Below are 25683 nucleotides of genomic sequence, written 5' to 3'. Positions count from 1 at the left end.
ACCTGCAATGCAGGAAACCTGCAATGCAGGAAACCTGCAATGCAGGAGACCTGCGTTCGATCCCTGGGTTGGGAAGATCCCCTGGAGAAGGGAAATATTCTGGCCTGGAGAATTCTATGGACTGTATAGTCCAGGGGGTCACAAAGAATCAGACACTTTCCCCCTTGGTACCTATAAGTTTAGTTTCTACATCTGTGACTCTATTTCTGTTTTATAAATAGGTTCATTTTTACTATTATTTTTAGATTGTACATATAAATGATCTCATGTGATATTTGTCCTTTTATATCTGACTTTCTTCACTCAGTATGATAATATGTGTATCAAATTATTATATTGTACATCTTAAGCTTATACAGTGTTAAATGTCAATCATATCTCAGTAATGCAATTACTGAAAAATATTTTAAAAATCCCCCAAACTCACATAAGATCCTATAGCTCTATAGAAAGTGAGCCTTCTGAAAAGAATGAGACTAATTAGACCAGATTGACTGAAGACTTTCCTGATTAATCTCCAAAGCAGTTGACTACACATGTCCCCCAGAGACTCAGGGTTGCCCTTGTGGTAGGATTTGAGGTTCCCAGCCACTGTCATCACTTATTAGTCACTTACAAATATTTCTCTTTCCTCAGACCTTCCTGGGCATCATCTCCATAACCATTATAACCACAGCAATTATAATCATAATAACAATAAAGAATAACAGTTACTGAGCACTTAACAATGTGGGTGCCTGTGAAGTATGGGCCTTTGTGGTTAAGTGCTGTATATATATTTCCTAATTTAATCCTCACAACAAACTTCTGAGGTGGATTCTGTTCTCATTGCTAATTTGATTGTAAAGATGATGGGTGCTTGGTCCAGGGTCCCTCATTTAGCAAGGCTTGGAGCTGAGATCTAAACACTGTTGCTTTCTGGACTCCTACTTTCTCATCTCTGCCAACTCAGTCGAGAGACTTGGTGAAGAAGGAAAAGAAAAGGCTTTTCAGGAAAAGGTTGGTAATTCTGTGGCTAACCCCACTCTAGGGAATGGCCTCACACTTCTATTTAGAGGCTTCACTTCAGAGAAGAGAGAGGTCATTTAATTCAGCAAAAATGTCTTGCTGGGAGACTGGATACAATTGCCTATTTCTTTTACCTTGCCACTGATTGTTCTGAGCGGAAGGCAGTTATTGCTTGATTTTCAACTCTGACTGGACAAATTGATATCGCTCAACCTGTTAGTGGAGGAATGATTTTCATTATGGGACATGAGTGGGAAGTGGCTCCTCTTGGCATAAACGCCAAGCGATGGAACACCTTTTTCTTGAGATGGGAGTGCGTCTGTCCTTTTATTCCTTCCTAATATGTTCTGTGAAGTTGGAGTTATTTGCCTCCGATGCCCTCAGAAAGCCAGAATGAGGAGCTTTTTAGGCTTATGATGAATTTTCAGGCTGATTCTGGGCATCTTTCATTTAGTTTTGCCATCTTTTTTTTTCCTGTTCAGGATAAATTCAGTGGAACTCATTGCTTTCTAAAAATGTCACTTATTTACAGCAAATGTAATCTACCACAACATTCCCACTGAGACAAAATCTCTTGTGTCTTCCAATGCCTCAGAGGAGACAGAAAAAGTAGTCTTTGTACACGTACACCTACAGGGATAAAGTCATCATTGAGCTTATTAATTAGCTAATGCTTTTTAAAATTGCTTTGCAAACGCTGAAATGACTCTGACATTACCATCCCGTGCTGTTGTAACCTCGTGTTCTAATCCCCCATATGGACAGCATGCCGTGACTACTTTCTGCATAAATTTCAAGAGAGGTAGTGGGACACATTTTCCACTTGGCAGATCAGTGGAGATGCAGCGGGAGGAGGCAGCGCTGCACACGGATTATTGACCGATAAAATTCTCCGCCTTCCCCCTCCTCCAGCTTCTCCCTCACAGCCAGTATCCGAAGATGGCCCATCTCATACTCTGGGGAGAAAATGGGAACACTTTCACTTTTGCTTGGTCAGTTCCTCTTCCTCCACTTGTAGATTTACCTTCAAAGATAGTGGCTCAGCTGGTAAAGAATCCGCCTGCAATGTGGGAGACCTGGGTTCAGTCTCTGGGTTGGGAAGATCCCCTGGAGAAGGGAGAGGCACTCCAGTATTCTGGCCTGGAGAATTCCATGGACTGCACAGTCTGTAGGGTCGCAAAGGGTCGGACATGACTGAGCGACTTTCACTTCGCTTCACTGCAAAGATAGCCATCCCTGCCTTCTCTCCTCCTGTTTTATAGGATGAGCTCTGCTTTTCTCTGAGTGTAACTGCTGTTCTATTCTGCCTCTTTTGAGATTTAGCCCTTTTAGGGAATCTCTTCCTTTTAGTTACCTTAGCTCTTCTTTCACCCCTTTTCTATTCCCTCAACTAGAGATATGCTCAAAATCATTTTCTTGATCCTGTCTCCTGCTGAATCTGCACCTTAGCTCATTTCCTGTTACAATGAAGGACTTCTTAGGAAAACTGCATACGTGTTCCACCTTCTCTACCTCATGGTTACTCTATACCCTCTACAAGTGCAAGCCGTACACTATACCTGTCCTCAGTACTTGAGCAGAATCATCTCTGGCTTTGTCTTGCTTAAGCTAGGAACTCTTTACTGTATGATCTATGGTGCCCAGTTCTTAACTGCATTGTATTCTAAGTGTTTTTATACTTTATACTACATTGTATTGTATTTTAATGATCCTCTGCTCATAACTTTCCCCGATAGTATGAGCTTCTGGAAGGCAAGGACTAGGCTTTCTACAGATTGAGTACTCACTGTAGCATTAGACATAGGTCCTGGCACATTAGTATCTGGAAAATATTCTTCAAAAAACAGATATTTGTGCATATCAGTAATAACATTATTGCTTCACATTTGCAATGTCTGCTATATGCATTTTCTGAACAGTGTATCATTCACTCACTTCTTCATGACTGCAGTAAATACCCATGGAGTGCTCTAAGTGTTGGAGTTTGTGATAAAGTGTTGGAGTTTGTGATCTCTCCCTGTATGAGATCCCGGAGCTTATGGAATTCATGTTATGGCTGAAGGAGACTAATAGTAAATGTGTAAACACCTAATTAGGGTGCTTTAAAATAATGATATGTGGTATGAAGTAAGTAAAAGAGAATGTTTGTGATTAGACATCAAGCTTCTCTTCAAAGGTCCAAGCTAGGCAATATCAACATATCAAGCTTACCTCCACCTCGGGGTCTTCGTGAGTGGCAAGGAGATCGGGTCTCTGTTTTTAGACTGAGGGGTCAGGGAAGGGCTCCCTGAAGAGGTGACAATTAAGCTGGGACCGAGGATGCAGGAAAGAGCCACACAAAGACCTGGGAGAGACTCTTTCAGTCTAAGGAAGCTGTGAGAATGAAAAGGACCCCAGGCAAGTGAAGGGTGGTGTGTTCCAGGCATGGCAGGGATACTGATACAGAAAGCAAACTAGTGGTTACCAGAGAGCAGTGGAGATGGGTTGGGGCAAGTTAGGAATATTGTTCAAGAGATACAAACCACTATGTATAAAGTAGATAAGAAACAGAGTATATTGCACAGTGCAGGGAGGGTTGTAGCCATTCTCTTTTAGTGACTTTCACTGGAGTGTGTAATCTGTAGAAATACTGAATCACTGTGCTCTACACTTGAAACTAAAATAGTTTTGTAAATAAAATACACTTCAATTAAAAAAGAGAAGTGATAAGGAAACCACTGTGACTGTGGCTCAGAGAGAGGTGGGGAGAGGAGAAAATGTTTGTGATTAGACATCAGGCTTCTCTTCAAAGGTCCAGGCTAGGCAGTATCAACATATCAAGCTTACCTGCACCTTGGGGTCTTCGTTTGCTGTTTGTCTCCTGTCTAGGCTGACTTTCTCTCTCCCTTTATTCAAGAGAGCAGGTGTCTGTCCAGGTGTCTAAGCTCACCTGTGCAGAGTGTCTCCTTCTCTCCTGTCACCACCTGGCATTTACTGTTATCCCCCCTTTCTCTTGTACCTTTCATCTTTGTTTTTCCTTTGCAGGCTACATACATGTGCTAGTCTAGCCTATCCTTGCATGAAACCCTTGCCTTTACTTGTACCTTCTTAAACTCAGAGAAAGTATATTTCTTTCCCAGAGATTGTAGGTAAGGAGAAAAAACACAGAATGGTTTTGAGATTTGAGAAAGGACTGATGACTGGAGCTCAAAGCATGAACTCCTTATTGCCAAATTCAGACTTAAATTGAAGAAAGTAGGGAAAACCACTAGACCATTCAGGTATGACCTAAATCCAGGTCCCTTACAATTATACAGTGGAAGTGACAAATAGATTCAAGGGATTAGATCTGATAGACAGAGTGTCTGAAGAACTGTGGACAGAAGTTCATGATATCATACAGGAGGCAGGGATCAAGACCATCCCTGAGAAAAAGAAGTAAAAAAGGTAAAATGGTTGTCTGAAGAGGCCTTACAAATAGTTGAGAAAAGAGAGAAGCTAAAGGCAAAGGAAAAAAGGAAAGATACACCCATTTGAACGCAGAGCTCCAAAGAATAGCAAGGAGAGATAAGAAAGCCTTCTTCACTGATCAGTGCAAGAAATAGAGGGAAACAATAGAATAGGAAAGACTAGAGATCTCTTCAAGAAAATGAGAGATACCAAGGGACCATTTCATGCAAAGATGGGCTCAATAAAGGACAGAAATGGTATGGACCTAACAGAAGCAGACGATATTAAGAAGAGGTGGCAAAAATACACAGAAGAACTGTACAAAAAAGATCATGATCCAGATAATCACAATGGTGTGATCACTCACCTAGAGCCAGAGATCCTGGAATGCAAAGTCCAGTTGGCCTTGACATCACTATGGACAAAGCTAGTGGAGGAGATGGAATTTCAAATTCTAAAAGATGATGCTGTGAAAGTGCTGCAGTCACCATGACAGTAAATTTGGAAAACCCAGCAGTGGCCGCAGGACTGGAAAAGGTCAGTTTTCATTCGAATCTCAAAGGCAGCGTCAAACAATGTTCAAACTACCACACAATTGCACTCATCTCACACACTAGCAAAGTAATGCTCAAAATTATCTAAGCCGGGCTTCAACAGTATGTGAACTGCGAACTTCTAGATGTTCAAGCTGGATTTAGAAAAGGCAGAGGAACCAGAGATCAAATTGCAAACATCCTCTGGATCATCAAAAAATCAAAGAGAGTTCCAGAAATATATCTACTTCTGTTTTATTGACTATGCCAAAGCCTTTGACTGTGTGGATCACAACAAACTGGAAAATTCTGAGAGGTGGGAATTCCAGACCACCTGACCTGCCTCCTGAGAAATCTGTATGCAAGTCAAGAAGCAACGGTTAGCACTGGACATGGAAAAATGGACTGGTTCCAAATAGGGAAAGGAGTACGTCAAGGCTGTATATTGTCACCCTGCTTACTTATCTTATATGCAGAGTACATCATGTGAAATGCCAGGCTGAATGAAGCACAAGCTGGAATCAAAGATTGCCAGGAGAAATAGCAATAACCTCAGATATGCAGATGACAGCACTCTTGTTGGCCAAAAGCGAAGAACTAAAGAGCCTCTTGATAAAAGTGAAAGAGGAGAGTGAAAATGTTGGCTCAAAACTCAACATTCAAAAAATTAAGATCATGGCATCCAGTTCCATCACTTCATGGCAAATAGATGGGGAAAGAATGGAAACTGTGAGCGACTTTTATTTTGGGGGGCTCCACAATCACTGCAGATGGTGACTGCATCCATGAAATTAAAAGACACTTGCTCCTTGGAAGAAAAGTTATGACCAACCTAGACAGCAAATTAAAAAGCAGAAACATTACTTTACCAACAACGGTTCATCTAGTCAAGGCTGTGTTTTTTCCAGTGGTCACGTAGGGATGTGAGAGTTGGACTATAAAGAAAGCTGAGCACTGAAGAATTGATGCTTTTGAACTGTTTTGTTGGAGAAGACTCTTGAGAGTCCCTTGGACTGCAAGGAGATCCAACTAGACCATTCCAAAGGAAATCAGTCCTGAATATTCATTGGAAAGACTGACGCTGAAGCTGAAACTCCAATACTTTGGCCACCTGATGTGAAGAACTGACTTCTTGGAAAAGATCCTGCTGCTGGAAAAGATTGAAGGCGGGAGGAGAAGGGGATGACAGAGGATGAGATGGTAGGATGGCATCACCGACTCAATGGACATGAGTTTGAGCAGGGTCTGGGAGTTGGTGATGGACAGGGAAGCCTGGTTTGCTTCAGTCCATGGGGTCACATAGAGTTGGACATGACTGAAGTGAACTGATGAGAAAACTCACATGGATGGCCCATGTCCTCGCTACACTAGAGACAGGTCACAGTGTATTAAGTGTGAGAAGAGTGCACGGTTATATACAATCCAGTGGGTTTAGAATAGCTGACACTACTGTCATCAAAGTGAAGTTGCTCAGTTGTGTCTGACTCTTTGCGACCCCATGCACTATAGCCTACCAGGCTCCTCCATCCATGGGATTTTCCAAGCAAGGGTACTGGAGTGGGTTTCCATTTACTTCTCCAGTGGATCTTCCCGACGTAGGGATTGAACCCAGGTCTCCCACACTGCAGGCAGACGCTTTACCATCTGAGCCATCTGGAAAGCATCAACCTTTCACTCAAATTGGAAACGTCTGGGTGAACCCTGATCTTTCCTTCACACTCCCCTTCTTCTGCTCTGCTCTCATGGCATCAGCCACACATCCCATTGACACGACCCCGTTGTATTTCTCATTCATTTCTTTCCTTTCTGGGTGGCTCCCTCCTTTCCCCCTGCCCTTGCCTGTTGCCATGGTGTCATAAGGAGTCTTCCTACCTCCGGTCTCTCTGCTGGTTTCCAATAGCCCGCATCCTGCCCCACCTCGTCTTCTCTGCTGCACATCAGCAACATCCATTGCCCACTGAGAGCCCATGTTCTCCAGCTGCCCGCTCATGGCCTTCTGTAGTCTGGCTTCAACTTTCTTACCTCTGCTTCATACCTCCTCTCTCTGCCGAACCAGAGTGGCTATCACATCTTATTCGGAATATACATTTTGAGTTCTTGCTTCTAAAACTCCTGTATTTGGATCTCTGCCATCTGACTCTTACACATTCTTCCAGGACTCAATTCACGGTCGCCTTCTTGACCAGTCACCTTGGTCAGCAGTGTTATTTCTCACTTCTGAATTCTTCTCTTGTGTATATGACATGTATATGCCAGCTGCATATGTATATATGGTATGGCATGTGAGAGCTCAGACTTTGGAGGCAGACTTCCAGACTTTAAATTTTTGTTCTGCCACTCACTATCCACATGTCCTTGGCCAAGTCAGTTAGCTTCTCTGCAACTCAGTTTCTCCATCTATATGCTTTTTCATTGATGTATAATTGACTTGCCATGTTGTGCTGGTTTCTGGTGTACAGCAAAATGATTCAGTTATATGTATATATGTGTATATATATATTTTATTCTTTTCCATTATGGTATATTATAGGATAATGAATACAGTTCCTTGTGCTATACAGTAGGACCTTGTTATTTGTCTCTTTTATATGCGGTAGTTTGCATCTGCTAAACCCAAACCCCTAATTTATCCCTCCTGTACCCCCTTTCTCCTTTGGTAACCGTAAGTTTGTTTTATGTGTCTATGAATCTCTTTTCTGTTTTGTAAATAAGGTCATTTGTGTCGTATTTTAGATTCCACATATAAGTGATAACATGGTGTTTGTCTTTCTCTTTCTGACTTACTTCCCTCTCTATGATAACCTCTAGGTCCGGCCATGGTGTAAATGGCCTTATTTCCTTATTTTTATGGCTGAGTCGTATTCCATTTGTGTATATACCACATCTTCTTTCTCTATTCACCTGTCAGTGGACGTTTATGTCGATTCCATCTTCTGGATATTGTGAGCCATGCTGCTGTGAACAATGGAGTGTGTGTATCTCTTCGCATTACATTTTTCTCCAGTTTTATGCTCTGGGGTGGGATTGCTGGATCATATGGCTGATGCATTTTTAGTTTTTTAAGGAACCTCCTTACTGTTTAGCATTAGTAGTTGTACCAATTTAAATTCCCACCAAGAGTGTAGGAAGGCTCCCTCTTTTTTTCACACCCTCTCAGCATTTGTTATTTGTAGACTTTTTAATGATGGCCATAAAATGGATTTTTTAATAGTACCTACCTCATAGAATTTTTATGAGAATCAAATGAAGTGATACAATACCAGTACATGGTAAGTGCTCAGTAAATATTGGCTATTATTGCCAAGTTTTTGGTCCTTAAAATGCCCTGCATTTGTTAACTTTTCTGGCAGACATATAATCCCTTTGAGGCAGAGAGGTTTTTGTAGTTTCAGCAGTAAAGTTTATACTGTAGGTTTATTCATTAAAGAGAGTAGGAAGTAATATATATCCCTTGAATGAATTTCTTGATTGACTATAAGGAAGTTGCTTTTTCTCCATATCACAGTTTGACCCCCAATTAAAATGATCCCATCTGCAAAATGAAGATAATAATTTCTTCTTTATAGGTAGTACACAAAGCAACTTTCATTCAATAAAAGGTATGCACCTGTATGGTATATGAATTCAATGATCTCATATTTTTTGAATTGCTGGTGATCAAATGATATTGTGATGGTATTAGCATGCTTTTTAATTCATAGACAGTTTTAATGAAACAGTTCTGGAAGTTAATGTTTAAAATGCTAAAGGAAATAAAACTTACTTACAACATCAGATATTAGCTTGATGCTCACCAATGTCCCTTTCAAGTCTAAAATTCATATAAATTATTAATTGCTTTAAAATGTCTGACAATCCCTCAGTTACCTTTAAAGGATTGATTAGATGAGCCTCTATTATGTTCCAGGCATAGTGTCTGGAATACAAAGTGAACTGGGCACACATCTTTCCTTGGGAGATCTTCAAGTTCAGAGGTTGGCAGCTTTTTCTGTAGAGGGTCAGGTTAATGGTTCTCCACTGGTGGCAGTTTTGACCACAGGGAACATTTGGCAGTGTCTGGAGACACTTTGGGTTGGTAAGAGTGGCATGAGGGGATAGATGGAGTGAAGCAAAGGGGTAGTGAAGTGATGGAGTTGGAATGCTACTGGCATTTAATGGGTGGAGGCCAAGGCTTATGTTACCCATCCTGCCACACAGAGGACAGTCCTTCTATGGCAAAGAAGTATCTAACCCAGAGCCTCAGTTGTGCTAACATGGAGACTCTGGACCAGATAATAAATAGTGAGTCAGTAGTAAAGATATGGTTTTGTGGCCCAGGGGTCTCTGTCACAGCTACTGAATTCTGCCTTTGTCCCAGGATAGCAGCTACAAATAATAGGTAAACGAATGGGTAAGTCTGTATTCCAATAAACTTTCTTTACATAAGAAAATAGAGTGGGTTGGATTTTGTCTTAGGACCATAGTTTATTGTCCCCTGCTCTAGGTGACATGGTGAACAAAACCGTATAATTACAATATATTAAGCTGTGTGGTCCAAGTTTTCACAGGTTTTTAGTAAAGCTCAAAATATGGGCAGTTTGCCTAACCTGAGATATTAGAGATGGTTTCTTGAAGGAGAAAGACTAAAATGTTTTTGTTTGTTTGTTTGTTTTCTTGAGTGGAAGTGGGAAAGCGAAAATGTTAGTCACTCAGTCACGTCCAGCGCTTTGCGACCCCATGGACTGTAGCCCACCAGGCTCCTCTGTCTGTGGGATTCTCCAGGCAAGAATACTGGAGTGGGCTGCCATCCCCTTCTCTGGGGGATCTTCCTGATCGAACCCAGGTCTCCCGCATTGCAGGCAGATTTTTTACCATCTGAGCCTCCAGGGAAGCCCCAGAAGAGGGAATAGCATCAGCAAAGGCATAAAAATATGAAACGTGTGGAATAGTGTGGTGAGCGTGGGGGTCTATGAATAAGAATAAAGGACGTAGGAGAGGTAGTAATAGCAATACTAGTAGCCAACACATAGTAGGTGCTTACTGTGTGCCAGGAACTCTTCTTAGTATTTCACATATGTTGATTCATCTCCTAGCAGCAGAGCTCGTTGTGGCTGGGGTTATATGAAATTAGGTTGAAGACGTGAGTATGTTCTGGAGCTAGGATTTTGTTCAACACTTGGATAAAACTAAGAATGAGAAAAGCATCAAGGAAGCGATTAGTAAGACGTCTCAAATTGATTGAACCTTAAGAGTCAGAGTAGAGAGAGGTCACAAGTTTCTGGTTTGGTGAGATTAATAGAATATAGAAGTGCTGGGGGAGAGGTAAGCTTAATGGGGAAAATGGTTAGTTTAATGTTGAACATGTTGTATTGGAGATACTTGTGTTCTCTGGAGTTCACAGTCAAGTTCAGATAGATGGAGCTGTAAGTGTAACATTATTTAAAATTGATGAACTCAGGTAAGAAAGCACGTCAAATAGAAGAATGGATTAAAAATATAAAAGAATCCTGAGGGTCATTAGTATTAAAAAAAAAAAGTGGATTTAAAGGAAAAATCTAGGAGGTAGGAGAAGAATCTGAGAAAGTGATATCATGAATGGCAATAAGAAGAAAGTTTCCAAGACTTAGTGCTAAAGTGAGCACTGGTAAGTTGAGAACTGAAAGGGCCATGTAGCAGAATTCAGAGTTCAAGGGTAATTTTATTTTGCTTTTGAATCAGTGATACATAATCATTTTGAAATTCAAAGGCAAAGAAATCAGTACAAGTGGAGAAGCTAAAGATATAAAAAACATAAATGTTGAAGCAGTATTCCAGGAGAGAATTCCAAATTTTTCTTAAGTATTCATTAGGTAAAGTATGTACAAGAAATCTCATGGAGAAATAGTTTGTGGGCTTATTTTGAGTTGCGATACATTTTTTAGAAAATGCATTTTATGTAATCTTTCAAAAATTAATATTTTGTAGTTACATTCTCCTTCCCCCTCATTGATTAGATCTATCATTAGATTTTACTGAAGTTGTGAGCTTGAGGGACTCAATATCTATGTATTATAATAAAATCTAAAAATTACAATTGTAGAACAGCAAAACTTTGGGATATTATTATGTGATTAGCAAATAGGATACCAACCTCATAGATGTGAAATTTTAAGACACCAAAAATTATGTAGAACACAGTGTCAGTTTCAGTTCAGTTCAGTCGCTCAGTCGTGTCCAACTCTTGGCGACCCCATGAATCGCAGCACGCCAGGCCTCCCTGTCCATCACCAACTCCCGGAGTTCACTCAGACTCACGTCCATCGAGTCCGTGATGCCATCCAGCCACCTCATCCTCTGTCATCCCCTTCTCCTCCTGCCCCCAATCCCTCCCAGCATCAGAGTCTTTTCCAGTGAGTCAACTCTTCTCATGAGGTGGCCAAAGTACTGGAGTTTCAGCTTTAGCATCATTCCTTCCAAAGAAATCCCAGGGCTGATCTCCTTCAGAATGGATTGGTTGGATCTCCTTGTAGTCCAAGGGACTCTCAAGAGTCTTCTCCAACACCACACTTCAAAAGCATGAATTCTTTGGCGCTCAGCCTTCTTCACAGTCCAACTCTCACATCCATACATGACCACTGGAAAAACCATAGCCTTGACTAGACGGACCTTAGTCGGCAAAGTAATGTCTCTGCTTTTGAATATGCTATCTAGGTTGGTCATAACTTTTCTTCCAAGGAGTAAGCGTCTTTTAATTGGTTGAGTTCAATTCACTTTAAGTCTTTCATTGAATGCCATGCATTTTTATTAACAGTGATGTGACAGAATGTTTTGCTCTCAAACAGCTTGCCATCTTATCTGTTTTGTATGTTTATTGCACAAAGGATTTACAGCAACTAAATGTGTTGTTGATGGGGAAAGATTTCCATACACAAAAACATTTGAATTCTAATCGTGAAGAAATGTAATGAAATGCTGTTATCACATGTAGAACCAGTGATGCAAGTGATGTGTATTTTCAGGAAGGGAGAGTCTAGTATGTACTGGAATACTGGAAGGTAAATCACCTCCGTTTACCAGCTCTGTGTGATGTTCTTTTCTGGAGAGAATTTAGTTAACTATAGTACTTTTCCAACAGAAAAACAACAGTGATAGAGAACCAAGGGGTGATCCAAGCTACCTTGGCTCCTCGAGGACAGACTGTATCTTACCTGTGTGTTCCCCTGGGCCAAGGCACCGTGGCGACCAGGCATTAAGTGCATTGCTGACATTTGGCCATTGGATTAGTGCAGCAGAGGCAGGCTGGACCCTGTGCTTTGTGAATGCTCTGCAAATAATGGTGCTAATGACAGAGAGCTTAAAGATCAAGAGAAAGTGAACTGTGAGAACTCCATCTGTAGAGGACTGGAAGTGAAAATGTCTTTGTAGAAGAAAAGAAGGAAAAATTAAAAATAAATTAAAATAAATAAATAAATAAATAAATAAAAAAGAAAAGAAGGCTAAGTGTTGGATTCATTATCAAGTGGGAGTTGGCCACACCCACTGGGTTCTTTCCTCTCTTGTAACAGCACTGGTTCATAAAAATGTGCTTTCTGTATGAATTGTCCTCAGTCAGTTGTGTCCCACTCTTTGCCACCCCATGGACTATAGCTCACCCCGTGGACTGTAGCTCATCAGGCTTCTCTGTCCATGCGATTTTCCAGGCAAGAATATTGAGGTCAGTTGCCATTTCTTACTCCCGGGGATCTTCTAGACCCAGGGACAGAACAAGTGTCTCTTGCTTCTCCTACATTAGCAGGACGATTCTGGGAAGCCACAGAATCTACAGAATGAATGAACCAGTTCTAGCTTAAGATGGACAGATAAAAAATAAATGCTCAGTAATTCCACCATAGCATTTCTTATGAAAGAAATTTAAGGTTAGGGTAAAAGTGAAAGTTGCTCAGTCATGCCCAACTCTTTGAGACACCATGGACTATACAGTCCATGGAATTCTCCAGGGCAGAATACTGGAGTGGGTAGCCTTTCCCTTTTCCAATGGTTTAGGTAACGTTTTATTAAAAAAAAACTAATGAAATCCGTAAGACTTTTGGTTCTCACCTCTAAGGGTTAATCACCTTGGCTGTTTCACAAAATAGCACTGAGAATGATTGCACAGTGATTTTTGCTAGCTTTTAGTCCCTATAGGCAAAAAAGCCTTTCTGAAAGAGATTTGAAAATTGTGGAGTCTGATAACACTGGTAGTTGTCAGGTTTTTTTCTAATGAACAGCTTATCAGTAAATGTGCTCAGTGGTTAATTACCACATTAGGGCTTATTGGTATGAAGTGTAGTAGAATGCCCATTATCTTTATGCAAATGGGGATTTACTGCAGGTTAAATCCTGTGACCTGAAATCTACATCGCCTGTCATAAATGTAGTAGCCCTGCTGGGATTGGCAGTGATAAAGGACCCTGGGAGTGGGGTGAATGAATCATGACTGGGTGGGTGGGACTTGCTCTTTGGAATGTCTCACAAAGGCTAGTGGAGCTAATTGTGCTTCAGAGGCTGTTGGGTATTTTTGTTTTGCTTTGATTTTGTTTAATTTTTCAGGGCAACCAGGTGACCTAAGCCACTCATGATACCAAAGGGTGTCCTTCAGCAGATGGCCTAGGACATTTGGGATGGTGGGAATCAGATAGAGATGTGTTATGCTTTCAAGAGACCTGCCCAGTTAGGGTGTGGATCCTCAGATAAAGATTCGAGATTCCTAGGTGTTTCCATCAGCTTTCAGTTCAGTTCAGTCAAATCACTGAGTTGTGTCTGACTCTTTGAGACCCCCGTGGACTGCAGCACGCCAGGCTTCCCTGTCTGTCACCAACTCTTGGAACTCACTCAAACTCATGTCCTCGAGTCGGTGATGCCATCCAACCATCTCATCCTCTGTCGTCCCCTTCTCCCGCCTTCAATCTTTCCCAGCATCATGGTCTTTTCCAGTGAGTCACTTCACATCAGGTGGCCAAAGTATTGGAGTTTCAGCTTCAGCATCAGTTCTTCCATCAGCCTAGATTTCTATAACAAATGCCATAGAGTGGGTGGCTTAAGCTACAGACTGCTTCTCCCAGTCCTGGAGGCTGGGGAATCTAGGATCAAGGTTGCCACGGATTTGTCTAATGATTTCCTGGTTTGTCAATGGCCATCTTCTTGCTATGCTCTCATGTGGTGGAGAGAGAGATCATCTCTCTTGTGTATCTTATGAGGACACTAATCCCATAGTAAGGGCTCTACCATCTTGACCTCATTACCTTTCAAAGGCCCACCACTAATATTATCACTCTGGGGATTAGGGCTTCATCATATGACTCTGAGTTGGGCGGACACAAGCGTTCATCTCATTGCACCTGGAAAGGCTTGGGACTCAAAGCGGAGAAGGCCAGACTCAGCACGTTAACGTTCACAGCTGCCTCTGATATTTCAAGAGGAATGAAGCTCAAGGCAACATAGTCAAGAGAAGGCAGGTCTGCAGTAGAACAGGGTGAGTGTCACACAGTGGCCAGCTGGGAGCCAAGCTCCAGAGTGCCCCTGGGTTTACAGATCTAATCCTACACCCTTACAAGAAGCTGGGACAGAGGTGGCTATTGAGCCTCCTTTCCCTCAGGGCTGACTCAGGAGAGAAGGTCACTTGGGGCCCCGTGGGTCTCTGAAGTTGCACTCTGCTGACTTGAGGTTGAAACAAGGCAGGAGCTGGTCTGACATAGTCAAAGCCACATTCAAATCTATTTGCTTATAAAAGGAGGTTGGTGTTTGAAAGTGAAAGTGAAGTCGCTCAGTCATGTCCGACTCTGTGACCCCATGGACTGTAGCCTATCAGGCTCCTCTGTCCATAGGATTTTCCAGGCAAGAGTGCTGGAGTGGATTGCCATTTCCTTCTCCAGGGGATCTTCCCGACCCAGGAATCAAACCCGAGTCTCCTGCATTGCAGGCAGACGCTTTACCGTCTGAGCCACCAGGGAAGCATTTATGGGCACTGATTGATATTTCTGCAAACAGTAGGGACCCTTTGTGAAGCCCTGGAACCCTGGATAATATCCCCTACCCCTGGCCTATTGAAATCCATAGCTAAGAATAAGAGGCTCTCAGCATCTCAGGGACAGGAAAATCTTTATTTCAGAGGTCTCTTAAATGAATCATTAGTGCCCAGAAGGGAAACTAGAGCCTTTCGTGCCTAGGGCTTGTGTCCAGGTAATTTGGGTGGGGAACAAGATTTCTTACCACACCGAGAGTGTTTGTGTGGCTGGGCAAAGGAGTTGTGGTTTCAGTGCTCATCCATTAGCAGTGAGTGTGGTGGGTGAAAGTTCTTTAATTGGTCCCCTGGGTGAAAACAGCCTGGTATTTATAGGTTATCAGCAAAAGGAGGTTGGGGAGGCTCCAGGTGACTTGTCAGCTTTATCCCAGTGACTTTTATGTCTTTCAGGTCATGTTAAAATATTTCACTCGAATCAGGAAATCTGTTGTCCTTTTCAGTCCCATCCTGAATTCATGGTCTTAGTTGTTAGAAGCATCCGTAGAAAGCACCCTTCCATCCTCATAATTCCCCATTACAAAGAGTAGCATGGCATTCTCATTTAAGGACAGTACAAGCTGTTTTAGCTGTAACATGTAATCTGTGAATTACCGAGGCAGACAAGGAACATGGAGCAGCGGTGTGTTTCTCATACAGCAAGTACTCAGTGGAGTGAAGAACAATTAGGGAGGCAGCCAAGAAGCTGGGGCCAGGCCCAGAAGAAGCACTTATTCACTTGTTCAGAAAATGTTAGACCAAATGCAGCTTTGAGGTACCAGATACCCTATCTGGTATCTTTGTCCTACAAACTGTCTTAAAGTCTAGGTGAGAGGCAGAATTGAGGGACCTTCTTTTCCTTGAACCTCACCTTCTTGACTGCTTAGCCTTCTAAACATTGGAGGCAGGAGGGGTCTCCCAAGTGAGAATCAGCCCAAGATCATTTTATAGCAACCAATACATGAGACATAAGAAATGAGGCAATGAGAAGAATCTAATTCTCATATAAAAGAAAGACACGTGAGGTGGTTCTCCTGAGAGCCCATTATATAGAAAAGAGGCCCAAGAGGAGAGCTTTGTGCAGAGATCCAGGAGAGTAGCTGACCCACTTTATTTCCATTTATTAAAGCTTTATCCCTCTTAAAGGGCTTCCCAGGTGGCGCAGTGGTAAAGAATCCACCTGCTAATGCAGAAGAAGCAGGAGATGCAGGTTCAATCCCTGGGTCGGGAAGATTTCCTGAGTAGGAAATGACTCCCCACTCTGGTATTCTTGCCTGGGAAATCCCGTGGACAGGGGAGCCTGGCGAGCTACAGTCCATGGGGTTGTAAAAGAGCAGGACCCGACTTGATGAGCAAGCACACACATGCCTGTCTAAAAGCTTTCAGTCCTTCTTAAGTAGGTACTGGGTCATTGATGGATTAATTTTGCCCTCAGCCATTTCAGAGCTTGGAGAAGGGGTGAAAAGAGAAGCTCTGAGCTATCCCTAGTGAAACTATAGGATAAAATAAATTTTCTCATTATGCCGGCTCAGATGTATTAGTGGTAGAGTTACAAAGGATTCTGTTTCGCAGGAAACAATTTTCTTTGTATTGCTATGTTGCTTTGTAGTTCATGTTTTACCATTTTACTGTACATATTTATATCCTTAAGCAAATTTTCTATAATCTGCATGTTTAAAATTTATACAAATGATGTCTTACTATACATATCTTTGTACAACTTGCTGTTTTATTCAATATAACATTTTTAAGATTTATCTTAGAAGATTCACTTAAAGATAGAAGATGGTAGACTTCAATTATACATGTTAACTTCTGTTTAGCGTCCCACTGTCAGAACATACTTTGTTTTGCTTATTTCATGCCATTTTCTACTGTGGCTCAATATTTAGGTTGTTTCCAGTTTTCAGCATTTCAGTTAAGCCTAGAGTGAATGCCCTGCATGTGTTTTTATTCATGTCTGTGCCAGAAGTGAAGTTGTCTATGGGTATATCTATAATTTTACCAGATATTGCCAAATTGCTCTCCAAGTTAGTATGCAAATTTGCACTCCCACTAGCAGCAGGTAAATGTCTCCTTGATCTTTGACATTTGGCATTGACTGTAAGTCATATAGTATAAACCAGCTCAATAGAAGTTAAGCAAGATTTATCCTATAAAATACCACATAAAATATATACCGACAGCTTTCTCTCATTTTAAGTTCCTCACTCCTACTGAGAATCCGCAGACTTTAAGGGGAAATAAGCTGTGTGTTTCCTGTTTCCTTCTTACTCTGCGAAGCCCCAGTGTGAAGCTTCTCATTTAGTTCTTAGTTTGGAGCCTATCTCTTTATCAGAAGAATCTTGTCTTTCTGCTTGAAAATGATGTCGTTCTTCTGAAAAGTCGAAGTGTTAGTCGCTCAGTCGTGTCCAACTCTTTGCTACCCCATGGACTGTAGCCCACCAGGCTCCTCTGTCCACAGAATTCTCTGAGTGTTTTTGCCATTTCCTTCTCTATGGGATCTTCCTGACCCAGGGATTGAACCTGCGTATCTTATGTCTTCTGCATTGGCAGGTGAGTTTTTTATCCCTCGTGCCACCTGGGAAGCCCAAGATACACACTACATTATATAAAATAGATTAACAGAGAGCCACTGTATAGCACAGGGAACTGTATTTAATATCTTGTAATAAATTGTAATGGAAAAGAATCTGAAAAAAGAAAAAAAAATATGTAAAAAAAAATACTAAATCACTTTGCTCTCTACCTGAGACAATGTAAATCAACTATACTTCATTTAAAAAATAAAACACAACAAAATCTCCAAAGCAGATAAATATTACTGAGCAACCAAAAATGAAGGCATCAAAACTATTAAAAAAAAAAAAGAAGGATGTTTTCATGGAAAATATTATTCCCCAAATATGTTCATTCTTTCCCACTTTAGGATTTCCTTTTCTGGGATGTTGATGGGTAGTTAGGAAATTCTTGAGTTCTCCCTAGAGATGAGTTTAAAATGTGTGAGCAGCATTTGAGTCTCTTGGAACTATCATCCCAACAGTTCCTTTCATGGAAAGTCATAAAGTTATGTCTTAGAGTGGACTACGTAGTTGACCTCATCTGCCAGTACCATTACTGTGGACCCCCTCATGTGCCTTTTTCTTGCATTTTCTACAAAAGTTAAAGCAAAATATTTATTTTGGCTGTTATGTGACAAAGAAACAAAACAAAGCTTCACCATGTAGTTTAGCTTAAAGACTCAGATGTGTGAAAAGCAGATTCCCTCTTTCAATTATTAATTTCAATTTGATAAGTTAATTTTAGTCGCATACCAATGTATAGAAAGCTATCTGTTCTTTCAGGATCATGGTGCTGAGATTTTTCTACCAAGAACGGTGTCAGTTTTGCTTCAGTTTTTTTGTTAATAGGAAGTGAAATTTGATGCTGCAGTATTCTTCTCAGTTCAGTTCTGTCACTCAGTCGTATCTGACTCTTTGTAACCCCATGGACTGCAGCACGCCAGGCTTCCCTGTCCTCCACTATCTCCCAGAGCTTGCTCAAACTCATGTCCATCGAATCAGTGATGCCATCCAACCATTTCATCCTCTATCGTCCCCTTCTTCTCCCACCTTCAGTCTTTCCCAGCATCAGGGTCTTTTCTAATGAGTCAGTTCTTCAAATCAGGTGGCCAAAGTATTGGAGATTCAGCTTCAGCCTCAGCGCCAGTCCTTCCAATGACTATTCAGGACTGATTTCCTTTAGGATGGACTGGTTGGATCTCCTTGCAGTCCAAGGGACTCTCAAGAGTCTTCTCTGACACCACAGTTCAAATGCATCAATTCTTTGGCATTCAGACTTGGTTATGGTCAGACTCTCACATCCATACATGACTACTGCAAAAACTATAGCTTTGGCTAGATGGACCTTTGTTGGCAAAGTAATGTCTCTACTTTTTAATATGCTGTCTAGGTTTATCGTAGCTTTTCTTTGAAGGAGCAAGAATGTCTCATAGACAACTGAAAGTAGTTTGACGAGGATGGAAAGTTTGAAATCACTGAATTATTGGGCTTGAATAAACTGAGTATTCCTTGATTACTTTATCAAGTAACTACTAAGTGCTTCTCTGTTGGTATATGTCAGGCACTGTGCTAAGTGATACAATGATGATCAGAGAGAAGATAGCCCATATCTTGTCGAGATCTGAGGTCTAGCTTTTATCATCTTTTTATAAATGTGGTTTTTAAGGATACAGAATTCCATAGTCAAGTGGAAGGATCTTTGATCTTTATGGCTTTAACGTTTAACTTGAAAAGTAACATAAAGGATGTGTAATATGTGACTTAAGACTACTTGTGTATGTGTTCTACTAGGTTTTAAGTATTTTGACTGCAGTATGAATTTTTATTATAAATGTGTTTTGTAGTCAATGGTAAAAAAGAGGAAGATGGAAACAGAGACATACAGAAAGAAACCGTAGAATGAAGTGACCATTTTTAATATGCAAGTGCATAGAAAGAAGTAGAAGCAAAGGCTGAAAAGTGTGATACAGTATGTAAGTTTTGCAAGAAAAACAATCTTCAATTAGTGTTAAAAAGCTAAAAAGACATTTTTTCCTTAGTGATATTCTGACTGTATCTTTCTCTGCTTTAGTTTTGCTAGCCAAAGGGATACAGAATTAATATAAAATTGTTCCTTCCTCCAAGGGGCCCAAATGAGAAATATTGGCAAACATGTTGGAAACAACTGTAGTAATTAGGATGAAGAATAAAAGATGCCAAATGGGAAAGATGTTTAAAATACTAGGTAAGATTTCTGTTTCTGGTGGATAAGCTTGTATTAAAGTGACCCTGTCACTAATAGCAGCTAGAAAAGCCAGACAAAGCCTGAAAATGATCAATCTGTAGACATCAGAGATCTACCAAGAGAGAGAGGGATCAAAGGGCCAAGGTCCTGTAAAAAGAGAAGAAAAACACAGAAAGGTGAGACCAGAAGTCTCACCAAAAAGCATGTATTTTCCCCTCAAGATGTTTCCTAAGAAGCCAGGCAGGAAGTGGTATCCCAGAGGCTGAGAATGTGAGCAGGACTTTCAGTAGGAACCTTCAGTTTCAAGGAGCTGGTAGACAGAAATTTAGTCCAGATTTATCAATAAGAAGGAGCCTTGACAATATTCCATTCCTGAGTATATGCCAACGGAAATGCAGACATATTACATCATAGTCTCTACACAACAATATTGATAAACACATGGTTTAAAATAACCCCAAGCTAGAAATAACCTACATGGCCACGTACAGTAGACTCAGTAGACTGAGCTATATTCACAAAATGGAATACATTTGATGACTACATTGTTGATATATCTACAACAACATAGATACATCTTATAAACATAGTATTGAGTAAAGTAAGTCAGATGAGAAGGATACATGTTATAATTCCCCCTTACATAAAGTTTTTAACAGGATAAATTATTCTATGGTGTTATAAGTGAGTGAGTTATCTTTGAAGAAGAATGGGGTGAGTGGGGAGCAGGAGGGAGGCTTCTGACATGTTGATGTTTTTATATTTCTTGGTCTCGACGTTGAGTACATATAGGTGATCACTCTGAATATTATTAGAGCTCTTGATTTGTGTACTTTTCCAAAAGTATGCTTTAACTAAATTAAAAATATGTCAGCCAAGAGATAAACAATGTGTTTTGCTTGAGAAGGCCTGAAACAAATTTGAAAATTGGCCATGATTATTTTGCAGAAATAGATGGAAGAGATAGGGAGAGATGTTCCATTAAAGGAACAGTCTAAACCAAATATGTGTAAGTGTAAAGATTTATGTTATTCTCAATTAACAACTGTTTGAGTGTGCCTGCAAAATTCAGTATGTCTGGGGAAAAGGGTAGGAGATTAGGCTGAAGATATAGGTTGGATCCTGCTTGTAGAGTATCATAAATTAATGGCAAAACATAAAGAGATGGCAGATTTTTGAGCAGAAAGTATAACACAGAATTTTGGATTGGGCTGCATTTGAAATACTAACAGCTCGAGCAGGTTTTGCCAGTGAATTTTGAGTTTGGAATTTGACTTCCCATTTCCCACAAACTGCTTCCTTCCCAGCATATATGTGAGTGCAGAGTCTTCTGTCTCATTTTAATCGTCTTTGACTTTTAGCAACACAAAGTAGAGTGCTTTGGTTTTTATCAATTTGCATAAATGACTCCTTTTATGTAACTCTTGCCTGTCGTGGTCCCTCTCCTTTGTAGATGTCATTAAGTGAATTCCCTGGCTTTAAGAGGGCCTACCCCAAGGATCACAGTGGCCAGTCCACGTTTTGACCCAGATAGTCCCCATTCTGAGGAAATGCACCCTAAACTGTACTGTATTCCAAATGGTCTATGGATTGGCAGGAAGAGACCATAAACACACATTTCATTTAATTTCTTACTTATTTAGGGATAAAAGTGTTGGATTGGCCAAAACATTTGCTTGGGCTTTTCCCATGGATGTTCTAAAAAAACCTGAATGAGCCTTTTGCCCAACCCCAAATTATCCCAGACATGGTGACCACGTAAGACAGAAACAGGTGTAATGTCTTCTAATGCAGTTTTGCTTGACACCTGAAGTCGTTTATAGCAGCAAGCAGCAGCAGGAGATACTGTTCATTTGGGGTTGAGTCCTTCAAAGTTTCTGGAACACTCAGGCCTGTCCTGTATGCTTGGGACTTCTGTCACATTCTAAAAGAATTGGTACCAATAGTCTATGCATGTCTATTTAAAAGACTGTTTTCAAATACTGGAATCCCTTGGCTCTTGACCCAAATGAGACATAGCAAAGTCACTTCATCTAGAGGGGAATCAGCATCTAAGTGCTGGACAGGCAGCTTTGCTTCTAGCTTTGAGGTGTTCTGGAATACATTTTTCCATATTGAAACCAATACCATGAGTATGCATTAAGTTGCTCCAGTCATGTCCAGCTCTTTGAGACCCCATGGATTTAGCCTGCCAGGCTCCTCTGTCCATGGGGATTCTCCAGGTAAGAATACTGGAGTGGGTAGCCATTCCCTTCTCTAGGGAATCTTTCCTATCCAGGAATCAAACCAAGGTTTCCTGCATTGCAGGCAGATTCTTTACTGTCTGAGCCACTAAGGAAGCCCCCTTTGGACTTTGGGCATGTTTTAATAATAGGCTATGGCTGTGTGGAGTGATGTAGGTCTCTAGAGGGGCGTGGCATAGAAGAGTCACAGTTTATGTGAAGATTACATTCTAAAATTGATGCATTGGGTAGAAAAAATGCTTTTAGTTAACTTTACCCTTAACAAGGCTTTAAAATCACCCCCTGAAGTCCAGGACCCTTGGAAGTTTGAAAACCAAGAGCTAGCATCCTGACATCTCTGTGCATTTCTGTTAAGGCAACTCTTGCCAGAAGATACAAAAGCCAGAGCTAGTTGGAATGAGGCCAAACATTAGGTGGTAAATAGACAATTCTCTCACCCCCTCTCATTTCCTTCTGAGCATGGGCAACTGAATTTGAGTGAGTTACTCTTTCAGTTCAGTTCAATTCAGTCGCTCAGTCGTGTCCGACTCTTTGCAACCCCATGAATTGCAGTACACCAGGCCTCCCTGTCCATCACCAACTCCCGGAGTTCACTCAGACTCACGTCCATCGAGTCGGTGATGCCATCCAGCCATCTTATCCTCTGTTGTTCCCTTCTCCTCCTGCCCCCAATCCCTCCCAGCATCAGAGTCTTTTCCAATGAGTCAACTCTTTGCATGACGTGGCCAAAATACTGGAGTTTCAGCTTTAGCATCATTCCTTCCAAAGAAATCCCAGGGCTGATCTCCTTCAGAATGGACCAGTTGGATCTCCTTGCCGTCCAAGGAACTCTCAAGAGTCTTCTCCAACACCACAATTCAAAAGCATCAATTCTTTGGCGCTCAGCCTTCTTCACAGTCCAACTCTCACATCCATACATGACCACAGGAAAAACCATAGCCTTGATTAGATGGACCTTAGTCGGCAAAGTAATGTCTCTGCTTTTGAATATACTATCTAGGTTGGTCATAACTTTCCTTCCGTGGAGTAAGCGTCTTTTAATTTCATGGCTACATTCACCATCTGCAGTGATTTTGGAGCCCCCCAAAATGAAGTCTGACACTGTTTCCACTGTTTCCCCATCTATTTCCCATGAAGTGATGGAACTGGATGCCATGATGTTCGTTTACTTGTGCTAATAAGTAAATTGACTTGTATTATGCTTTAACTGTTTTAGGTTCATTGATTCACTGTTTTGTAGGTAGCGTGTGGTGACAAAGGTAAAAATGCAGTGAGGATGTCTTAGTGAAGAGATCTAACGCTGGTCAAGGAAACTGAAAAATAAACAAATGCCTGTCGTGCAGTTTGTGAAGTGCTTTAATGAGACACTGCTTCATGGTTTCAGGATCATAGCAAAGGGGCCAGTAAAGCAATCAAAAAGGGTGTAAATGGGGGCATGTGGTCCAAGCCACCCTCTTTTCTCATGCGATTACTGCATCAGCCTTCTAAATGCTCTTCCCACTTCTTTTTTCTCTTCTGGTTTTCCCCTTTCCCCAGGTCTATTCTGGCTCCCTAGCATCCAGAATTTTCCTCTTAAAACATTAAAGGAACACACCCCTCTCTGCTTAGAACCCTCCAAATGCTTTCCGACGTGCTCAGCAGCCGGGCTCAGGTTCTTAGGAAGCCTGTGAGACCCTGCAGGCTCTGCCCTTACCACCCCTCTGCCCTCATCTCCAGTTTGCCCCTCACCATTCCCCCTGATCCAGCCACACCAGCCGCCTTGATGATTTTTGAATATGTCATTTAGTTGACTGCTCAGAACTTAAAGAGCTACTGTCTGTCTGCCTGGAATTCTCTTTCCCTAAATGAGAATTAGGGCCTGATCCCCAACGATTTCAAGTACTTGCTGAAATATCACAGTATTTTAGAGGCCGTTCCTGGCTCTCCTGCATAAGTAGTAGAAACACTCCATCCCATCCTAGCACATGCATTCCTTTTTAGCTTGCTTATCACCATATAATATACTGTATATTTACGTATTTATTTGTCCCACACGCTTAGATAGTAAGGTCCATGTAGGTAAGATTTTATTTTGTTTACTTCAGGACCATGCCTGTGCATAACAGTATTCACTCTATAAATATTTGTTGAGTCGATAATTTATTTTTCTTCTCTTACAATGTCTTCCACATATGTTTACCTAATATGGATGGATAGATGAGTGATGAATATATCCTCTTGGCACCAGCAGAAGGAAATATTCCCTAGTGGACTGTTTCTCTGGAATAACGTTAACAGTTCTTAATGGGAACAGAAGATTTAGTCAGAACTTGTCAGGAACTCTTAGGTTCTGCTGAGATAACATCTCAGTCACAATTGGAAATGCCGTTTAATCATTTACAATGATTGAAAGCAGAGTATGGTTTAGGGGAAGGCTTTTGCAGGGCAAAAGAGCCTCTCTCATATTGAAAAATTTGATTGGTAATACCTGGTTAGCTGTTAGATTAAACATATGTATATATATGGGCTTTTCTGGTAGCTCAGCTGGTAAAGACTCCGCCTGCAGTGCAGGAGACCCTGGTTCAATTCCTGGGTCAGGAAGATCCCCTGGATCAGGGATAGCCTACCCACTCCAATATTCTGCTTCCCTGGTGGCTCAGATGGTAAAGAATCCGCCTGCAATGCATGAGACCTGGGTTTGATCCCTGGGTTGGGAAGATCCTCTGGAGAAGGGCATGGTAACCCACTCTAGTATTCTTGCCTGGAGAATCCCCGTGGACAGAGGAGTCTGACAAGCTATAGTCCATGGGGCTGCCAACAGTTGGACACGACTGAGCAGCTAAGCACAGCACAGCACAACGTGTGTATATCTGTATGTGTGCATGGGTGTGCACCCATCTACTTTTCTTTGTGTATATTGTGTGTTTAATATGTACTTTTGCATATGTAAGCATAATATGTATATGCATGACCTAAAGTGTCAAAGGATCTTCTAAGTCAAAAGATTTGACCACCACAAAGAACTCTGAAGGTTCTGTAGAACCCTTGATGCTTGAAGAGCTAGAAATATGGGGAAGACTTACAGAATTCCCCTATGTACTTTCAGCTTACTAGTTACTACTTCTGGCTGAGGCTAGACGTACAGCATTGAATAGCAGCAACAACAAAAGTCCCTGTTTTCATATAGCTTATGTTAGGGTAGCTGGAAACAAGGAGTAAGAAGAGAAACCTAAAGTATTGTATATGATGATACAAATGCTTTGAGGAGAGGAAACAACATATAGCATGGTGAGGGAGTGCGAGATGACGGAGTGCCATTTTAGAGAGTTGGAAGTCAAGGATCAGTAATTGCAAAGACCTAAAAGGAAGTGACTGTCGAATTCAAGGGATATACAAGAGAATACGGTAAACAAGACCGAGTTGTGTGGAACCTTTAAGCCATGATAAGGGATTTGGATTTTATCCTAATTACAATGAAGAACCATTGGGGACTTTTTAGCAGGGAAGTAATTGATCTGCATTTAGAAGCATCCCTCTGACTGGTCTATGGGAATGGATCATAGTATGTACTAACAGAGACAGAAGATGGTCAGGTGGCTGCTGTTACCAGGCTGGCAAGAAAATAGAGCCCTGTGAACAAGAGTAGTTAACAATGAGATGGTAAGAAGTGGATGCATGAGGGGTGTATTTTGGAGATGGAGGCAGTAGGATT

General features: G+C 41.3%; 1 protein-coding gene across 1 annotated transcript in view; it reads left to right on the top strand.

Moving 5' to 3' along the window:
- Nucleotides 1-25683, top strand: part of LOC120853606 (neurexin-3-like) — a 100232-nt gene that overhangs the window by 31335 nt on the left and 43214 nt on the right. The window lies entirely within an intron of this gene.

Source organism: Oryx dammah, unplaced genomic scaffold (assembly GCF_014754425.2).
Source record: "Oryx dammah isolate SB20612 unplaced genomic scaffold, SCBI_Odam_1.1 HiC_scaffold_26, whole genome shotgun sequence".
Classification (NCBI taxonomy): domain Eukaryota; kingdom Metazoa; phylum Chordata; class Mammalia; order Artiodactyla; family Bovidae; genus Oryx; species Oryx dammah.
The sequence above is the reverse complement of the archived record's forward strand: the minus strand, read 5'-3'. Positions and strand labels throughout refer to the sequence as shown.